At 42.4% G+C, this 13,781-nt stretch overlaps 1 non-coding gene across 1 annotated transcript; it reads left to right on the forward strand.

Annotated features, from left to right (window-relative positions):
• The first annotated feature begins 3,122 nt into the window (after positions 1-3,122).
• On the forward strand, positions 3,123-3,229 carry LOC145135206 (small nucleolar RNA R71). The gene has a single exon (XR_013719668.1). It is a non-coding gene; the product is annotated as a small nucleolar RNA R71 (small nucleolar RNA).
• Positions 3,230-13,781: the final 10,552 nt, after the last annotated feature.

Genomic DNA, 13,781 nt, shown 5'->3' on the forward strand with positions numbered 1-13,781 from the left:
TTATGACCCTCAAACTAAGCAAGGTCGTGTTTTTGTTCAACGATTTCACTTGGATAGGGAAGCCACAAATACAGTATGACATATATTGGCTCAAATAAACATCGAACTCGCATCGGATCGTCCGACACAATACTAGCAACCTAGGTCTCAACATAACAATACAACACATTTTTTTTAACTAGATTCATATTTAGATTATTATTTCAAATCTAATTTTTTAAATATCCTAGTCATTTTTTTTCATTTTTTATCAATATGGTTGCATTCCTATATTTGACCCCTTACCCACACTTAAATGGTGCAATGTCCTCATTGCATAATTAAACAATGAAAGAACATAAAATTAAAGAGAAGAAATTGGAACAGACTCCCCTAGGATATTAGCGGTGAGATCGAATTTTGAAACTTGTGTGGAAAAGCTTGGACATCTCATAATAATAGCTGGAAACAAAGCTTCAGGACTCTTTTCGCGTGAGTGTAAATGTGCCGAATCAAAATAAACCAAAGAATCATCTTCAAAAAGTGTGATGAACCTTAGCCACGACGTAGGAAAGCAACGCCGTGTCGTGGGTATAGGTCTGATGGAATTCATTCGTGATAATAAAAAATGCCAGAACGTGGAGATGATGGCCACATCCTGGTCACTTCTCAGAATGTCATTAAGATCCAAAATAATGCATCATTTCTTCTTAATGGCTTAGGACCATTCCTGACCTTTTCTTTCTATAAAATTCCTGCAAATCTCTTATCTTCTTCTAGTGGGGACCCCACACTTATTCAAAAATATGGTCTTCAATTATAATCTTCAAATATCTCACGACTTTTTCATCAATTAAGCTCCTTCATTTCTTCACTTTTGTTCAACACTACAAAATAAGATCAAAAGATGAGAGAAACACATGATCATTCAGTTAAACTAAAAACTAAAAATAAAAACAAACACTAAAAAGAAATCAAAAAGAAAATAAAATGCAAAATCTAAAAAATCGGGTTGCCTCTTGAGAAGCACTTCTTTTTTAGGAGTCGTGAGATAGACTCCTACCCACTCTACTTTGTTACGGATGGGAGTGGGATCTCCCTTTTCTCTTTTTGCTATTTCCATCTATGCTTTTATGCTTGAACCCGTTGAGTGTATTCCTTCTTCGAGTTTTCTTTCCTCTTTTGATCAGTGTTTTCTTCATGTTTACGTTTCATTCCCTTTTTTCCCTTTCATCTTCGTATTCTTCTTCTCATCTTCTTTTTGATATTCTTTGTATGACTCCATCTTTGTAATTAATAGCTCCTTTAATTCTTCACCCATTTCTTCATCATTTATCTCACCATTATTTCCCGAATCGTCTTTTTCTTCGTCACTTATCTCTTCAACTTGAGACTTGGGTGTAGTGAACGCGAACACCTAAAACGTCATAGGAATTGAAGCTCTTGGTTTGGAACTTTTTTACTTTTGCCACATGGGGTTTCTCCCAAACTTTCAACTCTTCTTCCATTAATTTTTCAGTCGCTTCTAACTCATTAAGATTTTCTCCTTCCGAATGATTCATCCTTAGCACTTCATCTCTTGGCATGTCATAACTCACTCTTTGACTCATTTCAAAAGTAATTTCTTCATCTTCTACATGAAGTGTGAGCTTTGAGTCATGAATGTCAACAAGGTCTCTTGCAGTACTCAAGAATGCTCTTACCAAAATTATGGTAAGTTCTTAGTCTTCTTTCATGTCCAATACCACAAAATCAACTGGAAAAATAAATTTCCCCACTTTCACCAACAAATCCTCTATGATTCCATGAGCGTTAGTGATTGAGTGATCAACCATTCGAAGTGTCCTGTTTGTGTTTTGGAGCTTTGGTAGACTGAGCTTCTTGTAGAAAGAATATAGCATAAGATTGATGCTTGCCCCCGAATCGGCTAAAGCATTTATGGAGGTGGAATTGCCAAATTCACAAGGAAAAGTTAGTTGGTCAGGATCTCCCATTTTTGATTGGCAAACCATTGATGATTGCAACTGAACATAACTCAGTTAGAACGATTATGGATGCTTTCTCCAACTCTTTTCGATTACTCATCACATCTTTAGCAAACTTAGGAAGCTTAGCCATGGATTTAAGGAAAGGAGCGTTAATTGGGAGACATAGTACTGGTTCCAAGAAATTCTTTTGTTCCAACTCTAGATTGTGCTTAATGGCTCGAGATGGGAATGGTAAAGGAGGATGATACGAATATAAAGGAGACAAATTTTGATTCTCCAGTGACCATGATGTGGCAAGGTCACCACGATGTGGTGAATCATCAGAACGCGACTCAGCTTTTGCTTTTTGTGCTTCGGGCTTCTCTTCTTCTAAATACGAATCAGGATGTTTAGTAGTTGTATCATGGATCATTAATGGATCAAAATGAGCTTCTTCTTCAGTAAATATCACGATAACATGAGTTGTGATTTTGGGTCAAGATTTCTAGGAGGTAACCTTTCGTTAACTAGTGTCGTTAATTGGCCTAGTTGAGTCTCAATGTTCTTGATGGAAGCTTGATGATTTCTCACATTAGCATCAGTAGTATCATGTCTTTTTTTAGAGGCTTCCATAAACCTATTTAGTATTGACTCAAAATCAAATTTCTTCTCCGGTGGTGGTTGTTCTTTTTGGTTGTAGCCTCGAACGGTTTGTCTATACTTCTTGTCCTTTTACTTATTGTACTTGTCATAAGGCAACCACTCATTTTTTTTTTGCTTTCTCCAAACTTCATCATATTTGTCACCACTAGAGTAAAAAACTTGCGCTTTCTTATTCTCGTGCTCATACAAATCGCATTCCTTCGCTAATTGTAGCCTGTGGCAATTGTCACATCCAACTCTTGTGGCGTGTATAGGTTGATCCAATTTCATTATTCGCCTATCTATATTCTCTAGTTTGGTAATGATTGAATCCATGTTCTCATTCCCTCCATCTCCTTTACCTCTAGTAACATCTTCTCATGGGTTATGATACTCATGTGAGTGCTTTGCAAATTCTTCAATTAACTCTTTAATGGTGGCCGGTTCTTTCTTTGTCATTGGTCCTTGAGAGTCAAGAAGTTGTCTCGTTGTAACATTCACCCCATGATAGAAAATGGCTTCTTTTGGACATTTAGATCATATTGAGGACAAATTTTAAGCAACCCTTTGTATCTTTCACATGCTTCATATAAGGATTCACCATCGTTTTGTTGGAAATTAACAATCTTCTCTTTGAGTTTGGATATCTTTGAAGGCGGACTGAATTGCTCAATGAAGGCTTCACGAAGATTGGTCCAAGTAGTAATGGATCCGGGCGCGAGTGATTTCAACCAAGCTTTAGCTTTGCCGGTAAATGCCATTGGAAGCATCCTAAGTAGCACTGAGTCTCGTGCCACGTTTGGAACATTGAAGTAGTTTGCAATGTCCTTCACTTCATCGATATGTTTGAATGCGTCTTCATATTCTTTCCTTGAAAAAGGTATGTCCTTGAGCATTGATAGAATGTGCCCCCTGAGCTCAAAACCTCTTTCAGCTGGAATCTCGGGTGGTACAAGCCCTAGTCCATTATCCTCACGGATCTGCTTCTTGTAATCTCCTATAGTCATTCTTGTGATGTCCGTCATCTCTTCAACCTCTCTTTTTATCTCGTCTTATGAACTTTCATTAGTAGATGTTTTGGGCTCATATCCTAGTTCCTTCTTGCTAGGAGTCTTTTCAAAAAGTTCGAATTTTTCAGATTGAACAGTGTTGCTAGACTCGCCGACCTTCTTGTCTTTCTTCTTGTGGAAAGTTGATTCTAGATTTTTCAAGGGTGGAATTGTTGGAGTGTTGGATCCTCGGGTCATAAATCACTGAAACAAAAACAAAATAAAACAAAATGTATAAAACGAATAAAACTAAATAAACTGAAGATTTACTGAAATATAACCTCAACGTGGTTAAGATGCCCACGACGTTGTGTATCTTTAGACGAAAAAACAAATGCAGAAAAATAACTTTTTGCGGTTTTTACCCACAAAAAGGATCGAACAACTAAAAGCAATTGAACTAAAAATCAAATAAGTCGTTGCCCAACAAGGACGCCAAAAACTTGATGTGCACAATTGTAACATCCCGACATTGAGGTATTTCTAAAATCAACTCTTAAGTATGAAGGTTTATGTTTTTATCCCTTGTGTATGAGAAAGCTTGCAAAATGGCCCATAGTGGCATTTTCGTAATTTCATGCCAAGGCTTAGTACGCTGGGCGTACATGCACGGGCCTTAGTACGCTGGGCGTACATGCACGGGCCTTAGTACGCTGGGCATACACCGCGTACGCAGGGTGTACGTGAAGGATCCTCAAACCATAATTTTTAGGGTTTGGTCCATATATAAACATCATTTACTCCTTATTTTTTATCCCCTCTACAGCCTCTACTTGCCATTTCGTCCATCTAGAATCCTAATCCTCCTTGAGAGTGTTCTTGAGCTTTTGTGGGTACTTTTGGTGATTAAGAAAGAAGGAGAAGAATAGAGGGCCATCTTGGAAGAGTGAAGCACCTTAAATCCATAATCTCATTACCATTTGACATCATTTTAAGGTAAAAAGCTCTGAGCTTGATGATGATTTGTTTTAGATCTTTGAAGTTGTGAACATTTTGGAACCATTAGCTTGGCATTTTTAGTATGGGTTACTCTAAGTCATTTGATCCGTCCTTTTAGAAACTTTAGAGTGTTGTTGTGCATAAAGATATGATCTTGAGTGTTGTATGTAACCCATACATGTGTTAGATGGTATTATTGGGTTTAGAACATAGGGTTTTTGGACATTAAGAACTATATAGCCATGCAAAGTCATAAAGTTGGAAACTTTATGACTTAGGACATCATTTTGGGCTTGGATCTGAGTTTTGGATGGAAGGGCTTAGTGGAATAACCTCTTAGTGGAGTTTTAGGACTGGGTAGCATACGCTGGGCGTACCTGGAGGTACGTTGCATGTATGCGGTCAACACCCCGCTTTTGGTCAACATCAGAGTACGTTGGGCGTACTCCGCTGGGAAGGAATATTGACTTTTGGACTTTGACCGTTGACTTTGACTTTGACCAGGGTTGACCAAGTTTGACTTAAGGGTATTTTGGGTATTTTGAGCTATAGTTAAACCTTGGTCTCTATCTATTAAATATGTGACCCGTAGAGCTAGTATTCGGAGCAGTGTATTGTTCATCTATTCGTCAGACTGTGAGGTGAGTTTTCCTCACTTTACTTATGGGTCGAAGGCACCAAGGCCGGCTCATTGGATTAGATATTTTGATTTGTTGTATACTGCATTGTGGAGTTATGTGGTACTGTTTATGTGATTAGACTGGTAGATCTGTAGGACTACCTGTGTTTACTATTATTGATTGATAATGTTATGCATTGATATGTTATGGTTTACTGAGTTGAGGTGGACCAGTGAGGACGAAGGCCCAGAGAGCGGTCCAGATAGGCTGTAGGCCCGGTGAGGCGGTCCAATCATGCTGAAGGCTCTGTATGCATGTTGTTGTTTGTTATGTATATGTGGTGGTACTTTGAGGGAACTTACTAAGTGTTGACTTACAATTTTAGTTTTGTTTTAGGTACTTCTTAGGACCGTGGCAAGGCGAAGGCGTGACCGTACACATCCTTGGTTTTATGTTGATTGGATCTTGGGAGACTCTGATTTTAAATAATGTTTTTGGGAACAATGGATATGTAAACACTTTATGAGTAAATGGGTTGTTTTGATAAGTTTAACTTCGTGAGATTTTTGGGATGTTACAAGTTGGTATCAGAGCCTTAGTTTGAGTGAATTGGAGGAGCACTCGTGGGAATCCAAACTCAAACTAAGTGTAACACTTGAACCTTGTAAGTTTCCATTTCAGCCCTTGATAAACAAAATAATTCATTTTTGGTCCTTTTGGTTAGTATGCGGGGCATACTCTCTGGTATGCTTGGCGTACGTGGGTTATGCTGGGTGTACACTGGCCAGGGACAAACCCTAATTTTTAGGGTTTGTAACCTATTTAATCCTCATTAACTCGCCTCCTAGAAATTTTAGACCAACCTCCACCCTTTTAAAACCCTAATTCATCCTTTTTGCCTTGTGTGCTGCTCTTGTGCTCTTGTTTTGAACTTTGGTGGGCTTTGTGCATCTTGAAGTGGTAGAAGAAGAAGTTTGAAGACTCATTACTTGGAGGAGAGCTTAGAGATCCAGACTTAGCACCATCATTTGGTGAATTTTGAGGTATAAAGTCCATACCTTGTCTACTCTTTACCTTGATATACTCTTTAGCTTGTATATGGTCTTTTTGGTCCCTTTTCGTTGGTCTTGGTAAGCTAAGGTTGTTTTACGACCTAAACCTTTTAGATCTGGATGTTTTAAGGGTCTCTTAAGCATTAAAATGCAAACTTTATGGTATTTTTGGATTCATGCATGTGTTAAGTCATTTATTAAGCTCTTTTGAGCTCTAGAGCTCCATTAAGCCATGCGTGCAGGTAAAGTTGGCAACTTTACATAATAAATCACCTCAAGGAAGTCAGATTTGAGAACTGAGTTGAAGTCTTAACCGAGTAAGTGATTATTTTATGAGGTTGTCCAACTGGTGAGTACGCTGGCCGTACCAAGCTGGTACACTACGCGTACTTGCCCAAGGACATGTACATTGAGCGTACGAGCTGAGTACGCCCCGTGTACTAAGAAGATGGGCTTCAGACTTTTGTGCTCTCGGTTTTGGGCCATGATTTGGAATTTAGAGGATTAGGGCCTTGTTGGGCCATTAGGTTATATTTTGGGCTGATACTTTTATTTTGAGTTCACTTGGATAAAAGCCCACAAAACAATTTGGTCCTAATTTGGAAAATTGGGCCATATTTGGGCCTTGAGTGGCCATTTTGGAATTTGGGCCTTTTGTATAGTTGGATTGGAATCCAATTATTAATTGGATGTTATTGGTATTGATAGCGCGGGGATTTGTCGGACCAGCAACCAGAGATTTATCAATGTGATTCGGCAGTTTGAGGTGAGTCTCCTCACCGGGTTTAGCGAGTCTAAGGCACCAATGCAGACCCATGATGTTATGTTGGGATGCTAGATGTCTGTGTGACTCTTACATGCGTATGTGCTTGAATGTCTGCTGGGCGGGGCCTGATGGCTATTTTGTATGCTATTATATTGTTATGATTATATGATTTGTATGTTGGGCGTGGCCCGTTATGCGAGTTAGGGCGATGCCCGTTATACTCTGTGGGCGGGGCCTATTATGCGAGTTAGGGCGCGGCCCGTTATACTCAGTGGGCGGGGCTCGTTATGCGAGTCAGGGCGGGGCCCGATACACTCATCGGGCGGGGCCCATGATATGTTTGATATGTGTGGTATGTGTTATTTGGGGGAAACTCACTAAGCTTCGTGCTTACAGTTTTCAGTTTATGTTTCAGATACTTCTGGTGCAAAAGGGAAGAGCTCAGGGTGATTGTAGTGCACACACGTTATTGTTCCGCATTTTGTGATAACTATGATATTTGAGATGTTTTGATACAATTGTTTTAATTGGGATTTATGACGATGAATATTGTGTTTATTAAATTAAAAATGAAATTTTTGGGTCTATATTTTGGGACGTTACAAGTTGGTATCAGAGCCTTGGTTTGAGGGATTTGGACATACTCTCGGGTGTGTCTGAACTCAAACTGAAGAATTGGTAAAAAAAATTTAAAAATGTTTTAAAGAAAAGAGTTTTCTAATACAAGAAAGGGTGTGGTGCATGCAATCGACCGAGCTCAAGTAAGTTTTCCCAAAATACCCATATATGTTATTTGATATGATTGATTTGTGAATATGTGAATTGCATGCTAGTTAGGGCTAAGGATCTGCTCAATAGTTGCATGATAGAATGCTAGGAGAGATGCCTTTGTATGCCTATAATATGAGCTTGTAGAATTACATGCTAGTACTGATCAATTAGTGATAGGATGGCCTGATTAGGTTATGCTTGGTTATGATTACTCGATGCTCGAATGCTGCTTGCTTTGTGCTTCTTAGGAGTTCTCATTAACTTCAGCTAACTAGTAAGCGAATATGTTGAGTTACTTATTATTGAGAGTAAATAATTATAGAATGTTAGGTTTTAACTCTATTGCCCAACTCTTGTTTGAGTCCAACCGTTGTAGTGTGAGACCTCTCATTTGAAGAATTGTCTGGTTTTGGTGATATGTAATTTTATTCGTGAGCTAGTTAGAGGAAGTTAGCGAGAGTTCTTTCTGCAACTGATGGCTGAGAGTGGTGTGGAGTTTCCCTAGAAGATCCTAGGAAGAGATTTAGTACTGGGAGCCTTATCTTGATGAGGGATTTATTGTATGGATATGAAATGACTTGGCGGATTCAAGGCAATCCTTAAGGAAAGTACGAATAGATGTGGAAGGTAGTATGGGCCCATACTACTGGAAGTAGAGGATCTATACTCGAGTCAAGGAGAGCTGCGATGAAACCAGCAAGCTTGTAGAGTTGTGATCCCTCGGTATATTATTATATATATTATGATGGTTTATATGGTATATTTTTAGTATGGTGACTCTTCGAGACAGACCGGTTGGCAGTTCTGGTGCTGGTGAGGGCTCGGGCTCGGGTTCTGGAGCCGGGCAGTTGGATGACCAGACTTAATTTCATCTGAGATTACGTGTAGCATTCTTGAGCAGACACCTGTGATCTTCGGTACGATCAAGGAGGGTATTGTGGAGCTGTTGGAGGAACGTCTGAGCTCTTTCCGTTCTGAGATGGTAGCCTTGATTGGGGTGTGTTCATTGACCTTCTGGGAGTTTCGGGAATGTAGAGCTCCATATTATCATGGGGCAAAGGACCCGATAGTTAAGAGTAGGTGGTTAGCGGATGTTGCTAACGCCTTCCGCACCAGCAGTTGTCCCAAGGGGGCAAGGTCAGACTTGCTTCCTGTCTTTTAAAAGACAGGGCACGAGACTGGTGGGAGGAGGTCGGGTGTGCAGTTGGTGATGAGGTTGTTGATACGATTTCATGGGATGATTTTATGACGGGATTCAGGGTTGAGTTTGCACCAGTGATCAAGGTGCAGCAGTTTGCGTGAGAGTTTCAGGATCTCCGCCAGACTACTGAGACGGTGGCTGAGATCACCGCGATGTTTCGTGAGAGGGCACTGTTGGTTCCACAGTATACGGTGGATGAGGAGATGAAGAAGGCCAGATATCTGAGATGTTGAGCAGTGATATTCGGCAGTTTGTTAGCCGATCCAGCTACAGGATGCTGGAGGATATGATAGCGGGGGTAGAGAGAGATTGATCTGGAGATGGAGAAGAAGAGGAAGCCAGACTATGTGCAGGGTGTAGAGGGATCAGGCAAGAGGCCCAAGGTTGTTGATACGAGAGAGAAGGGCCAGCAGCGCCCGGGCCGATGTGGCAAGTGCGGCAGGACGCACGATGGGGCGTGCAAGGTGAGCACTTCTGGCTGCTTCAAGTGCGGCCAAAGAGGTCATATCACCAGGGATTGTACCACTACTACTACCACCACCCCAGTATCTAATCTGATTTGATTTCATTGCAAATATAGGGGCCACAAGAAGACCCATTGTCCGAGTTTGACTGCAGCAGGACCGGTGTCAGTACATACTCCTGCAACTCTACGGATTACTGATGACCGCCTGGTCAAGGCGGATGCACCTGTGGCGAAGAGCAGGGCTTTCCATTTGACAACTGAGGAGGCTCGTGCAGCTCCTGACGTGGTGACGGGTTTGTATTTTCTCTTTATCTCTTTATCTATATTGAATTGTCTACTTATATTTATGTGTTTTATTTTAGGATCGTTCCCCGTGAACGGTATTTCTGCTCTAGCTTTGTTTGATTCGGGGGCTACCCGATCCTTTGTGTTGATTGCGCTTAGCAAGAGGTTTGTTGGAGCTCCAAGGGAGCTGGATTGTCCTTTGGATGTCGAGATTGCAGACGATCGATCTGTCCAGGTAGCGAGGGTTCATCGTGATTGTACTCTCCAGTTGTTCAACGAGCAGTATCTGATCAATTTGGTTCACATTTCTCTGCGTGGGAACAAGGTTATCGTGGGCATGGACTGGTTGAGCCCTAATGGGGCAGCGACCGATTGTAAGAAGTAGTTAGTTCAGATTCAAACCCCAAGTGGGGGAGAGATAGTGGTTCAGGGAGAGAAAGCACAACGGGGGTCGATTTTATGTTTAGCTGCGAGGGCTAGACACTATATTCAGCAGGGTTTCTCCGGATTTTTCGCCTATGTCATGGATACCCGTGAGAAGGGTAAGGAGACTATGGATGGCGTGCTTATTGTGCGGGAGTATCCGGATGTGTTTCCAGAGGATTTGCCTGGGGTACCTCCGAAGAGGCAGTTTGAGTTCAGGATTGATTTGATTCCAGGTGCGGCTCCGATAGGCAAGGCACCATATCGGTTGGCTCCTCCCGAGATGAAGGAGTTGTCTACACAGCTGCAGGAGTTGTTAGACAAGGGATTTATTCGGCCGAGAAATTCACCATGGGGAGCATCGATCTTATTTGTGAAGAAGAAGGATGGGTGTCACCGTATGTGCGTTGACTATCGGGAGATGAATAAGGTAACGGTGAAGAACCGTTACCCACTCCCGAGAATTAATGATCTGTTTGACCAGCTTCAGGGTGCATCTTGGTTATCTAAGATTGACTTTTGTTTGGGTTATCATCAGATGAGGATTAGAGATGAGGATGTTCAGAAAACGGCCTTCAGGACTCGTTATGGTCATTACGAGTTCGTGGTGATGACTTCTGGGCTCACCAATGCTCCAGTCGCGTGCATGGATCTCATGAACCACGTGTGCAGGCCGATGCTGGACTGGTCTGTGATTCTATTTATCGATGATATCCTGGTCTATTACAAGACCCAGGAGCAGCATGAGGAGCACTTGAGGTAAGTGCTGGAGACTTTGAGGAGGGAGCGAATTTTTGCAAAGTTCTCCAAGTGTGAGTTTTGGTTGCGTGAAGTGTTGTTTCTGGGGCACCTTGTCAACCAGAATGGTCTTCTGGTCGATCCGGCCAAGGTCGAGGCCGTGATGCAGTGGGAGGTTCCAAGGTCTCCATCTGAGATTCAGAGTTTCCTTGGATTAGCAGGTTACTATCGTAGATTCATCCATGATTTCAACAAGATAGTTGTTCCATTGACTCGGTTGACAATGAAGACTATTACTTTTCGCTCGTAAGCCTGAGCAGCAGGCATATTTTGAGACCTTGAGATAGCGGTTGTGCGAGGCACCGATTTTGACCCTGCCGGCGGGTGTTGAGGATTTTGTGGTTTATTGTGATGCGCCGATCACGGGTTTGGGGGCAGTGTTGATGCAGAGGGGTCGCGTGATCGCTTACGCTTCGAGGCAGCTGAAGCCACATGAAGTGAATTATCCGACACATGATTTAGAGCTGCGGGCTGTGGTTTTCGCCCTCAAGATTTGGCAGCATTACCTCTATGGGGTCCTTTGTACTGTTTACACGGATCACACAGAGCCTGAGGTATCTGATGGATCAGCCAAATTTGAACACGAGACATCGTCGATGGTTGGATGTGGTGAAGGATTATGATTGTTAGATCCTTTATTACTCGGGGAAGGCCAATGTGGTGGCCGATGCTCTCAGTCGCAAGGCAGTTGCAGCTCCGATTAGGGATATATTTTTGAGGATGACCGTGATTACTCCACTTTTGGAGCGGATCAGGTCGAGGCTATGAAGGAAGAGAACCGGAAGAGTGAGCGTATTGTGGGTCAGGTGGCTTCCTTCGATTATGATAGTCGTGGGTTGTTGACTCTTCATCGACGAGTTTGGGTTCCGTATTGGGGCAGTGTGCGTCAGGTTCTGATGGAGGAGGCACACAAGTATAGGTTCTCCATTCATCCCGGGGTGACGAGGATGTATAGGGATCTTCGTCCTGATTATTGGTGGCCCTGCATGAAGCGGGATGTGGCTTAGTATGCGGAGCGGTGCTTGACTTGCAGGAAAGTCAAGAATGAGCATCAACGACCTCACGGAAAGATGCAGCCGTTGGAGATTCTCGTATGGAAATGGGAGGATATTAACATGGATTTCATCACGAAGTTACTCCGGACTGCGCACAAAGTGGATTCGATTTGGGTCATCGTGGATCGTTTGACCAAGAGGGCGAATTTTATTCCGATTCAGGAGAGTATTTCTACAGAGAAATTGGCTAAGGTTTATATCAGGGACACTGCGGCACGTCATGGGGTGTCGGTTTCGGTGGTTTCTGGCAGAGATGTCCGGTTTACTTCCAAATTTTGGAAGAGATTCCATGACGAGTTGGGTACTCGTCTCCATTTCAGTACAGCCTTCCATCCGCAGACTGATGGTCAGAGCGAGCGGACCATTCAGAATCTTGAGGATATGTTGCAGACATATGTTTTGGACTTTGGTGCGAGTTGGGATACGTATCTTTCGTTAGCGGAATTTTCGTATAACAACAATTATCACGCCAGCATTAATCGGCCTCCTTTCAAAATGCTTTACGGAAAGACGTGCAAGACCCCGATATGTTGGGGCGAGGTCAGTCAACGGGTTATGGGGAGTACCGAGGTGGTACTCAAGACTACCGAGTTGATCCTGCAGGTTCGGAGTAGACTCCAGATAGCTCAGAGTCGGCAGAAAAGTTATGTCGACAAGCGCCTTTCAGATTTAGAGTTCCAGGTGGGGATATTGTTGTGACAACCCGAAATTTCTAACGTGTACACTTGTCATTTTCATCAAAGTTAGCCTCGTTTCGCTATTTTGTAATGAAGTTTTGGGTCTATATGAGTGCTTGAGACTTAGTATAACCTTAATATGAGTCTTAGAAAGGGTGAGAATGTGTGTAGCATCACTAAAACGGGCCAAACACACCTAGCAAGGTGTGTGCGGCCAGCCAGCCGCACACAGCCAACCGCACACCCTCCTAGCCTCACACTCCAGCCTATATAAAGGACCCTAAGTCAACCTTACACCCTTTTTCACACTCCTTCAAAGCTGGAACATTTTCTCTCAAGAGTTCTTCACGTTTTCCTCTCCAATCATCAAAACAAGTAAGTAAACATCCTTAGATCATTACTACAACACATTTGAAAGCCTTTTCCTCGAGTTTGATCCATGAAATCATCATTTTAGATGATCTTCATGTGTGTACGGCCGCACACACATCATGTGTGACCGCACACACATCTTTTGGTCCTAAAATGGGCTTAAACAACCATCCAAGCTTAGCATCGATCAAAACACCTTCTTAGGATCATCCCCAGGCCTTAGAAAATCGATTTGGACACATTTGTATGGGGGTGTACGGCCGCACATAGGCCTGGCCGCACACACCTGGCCGCACACGCCATGTGCAACCGCACACACCCTTTTAAGGGTCCAAAATGGCAACAAACCCCCAATCCGGTTAAGCAATGGTCAAAACACCTTCACTAGAACATCCCAAAGGCTTGGAACCACGTTTTTGACACACTCCATAGTGAGTGTGCGTCCGCACACAGGCTTGGCCGCACACACACAAAATCCATGCTTTTGTGGCCTTACACCCCAATATAGGGCCATACACTCCTTATGTGCAACCATATGAGTTGGTAACACTAAATTCTAAGTGTTTTTATGTCCTTAAGACATGTCCCTATCACCATTAGTGGTTATATCTACTAATGTATTCACATATATGTAATTATATGTTAAATATGATCCGTTTGTGCTCGAGACTCCGTTTGACACCCAACAATCCTATATCGATCTTCCATTCGAGTTACTC

This window comes from Lactuca virosa, chromosome 8 (assembly GCF_052849685.1).
Source record: "Lactuca virosa cultivar CGN04683 chromosome 8, Lactuca_virosa_CGN04683_v6, whole genome shotgun sequence".
Lineage (NCBI taxonomy): Eukaryota > Viridiplantae > Streptophyta > Magnoliopsida > Asterales > Asteraceae > Lactuca > Lactuca virosa.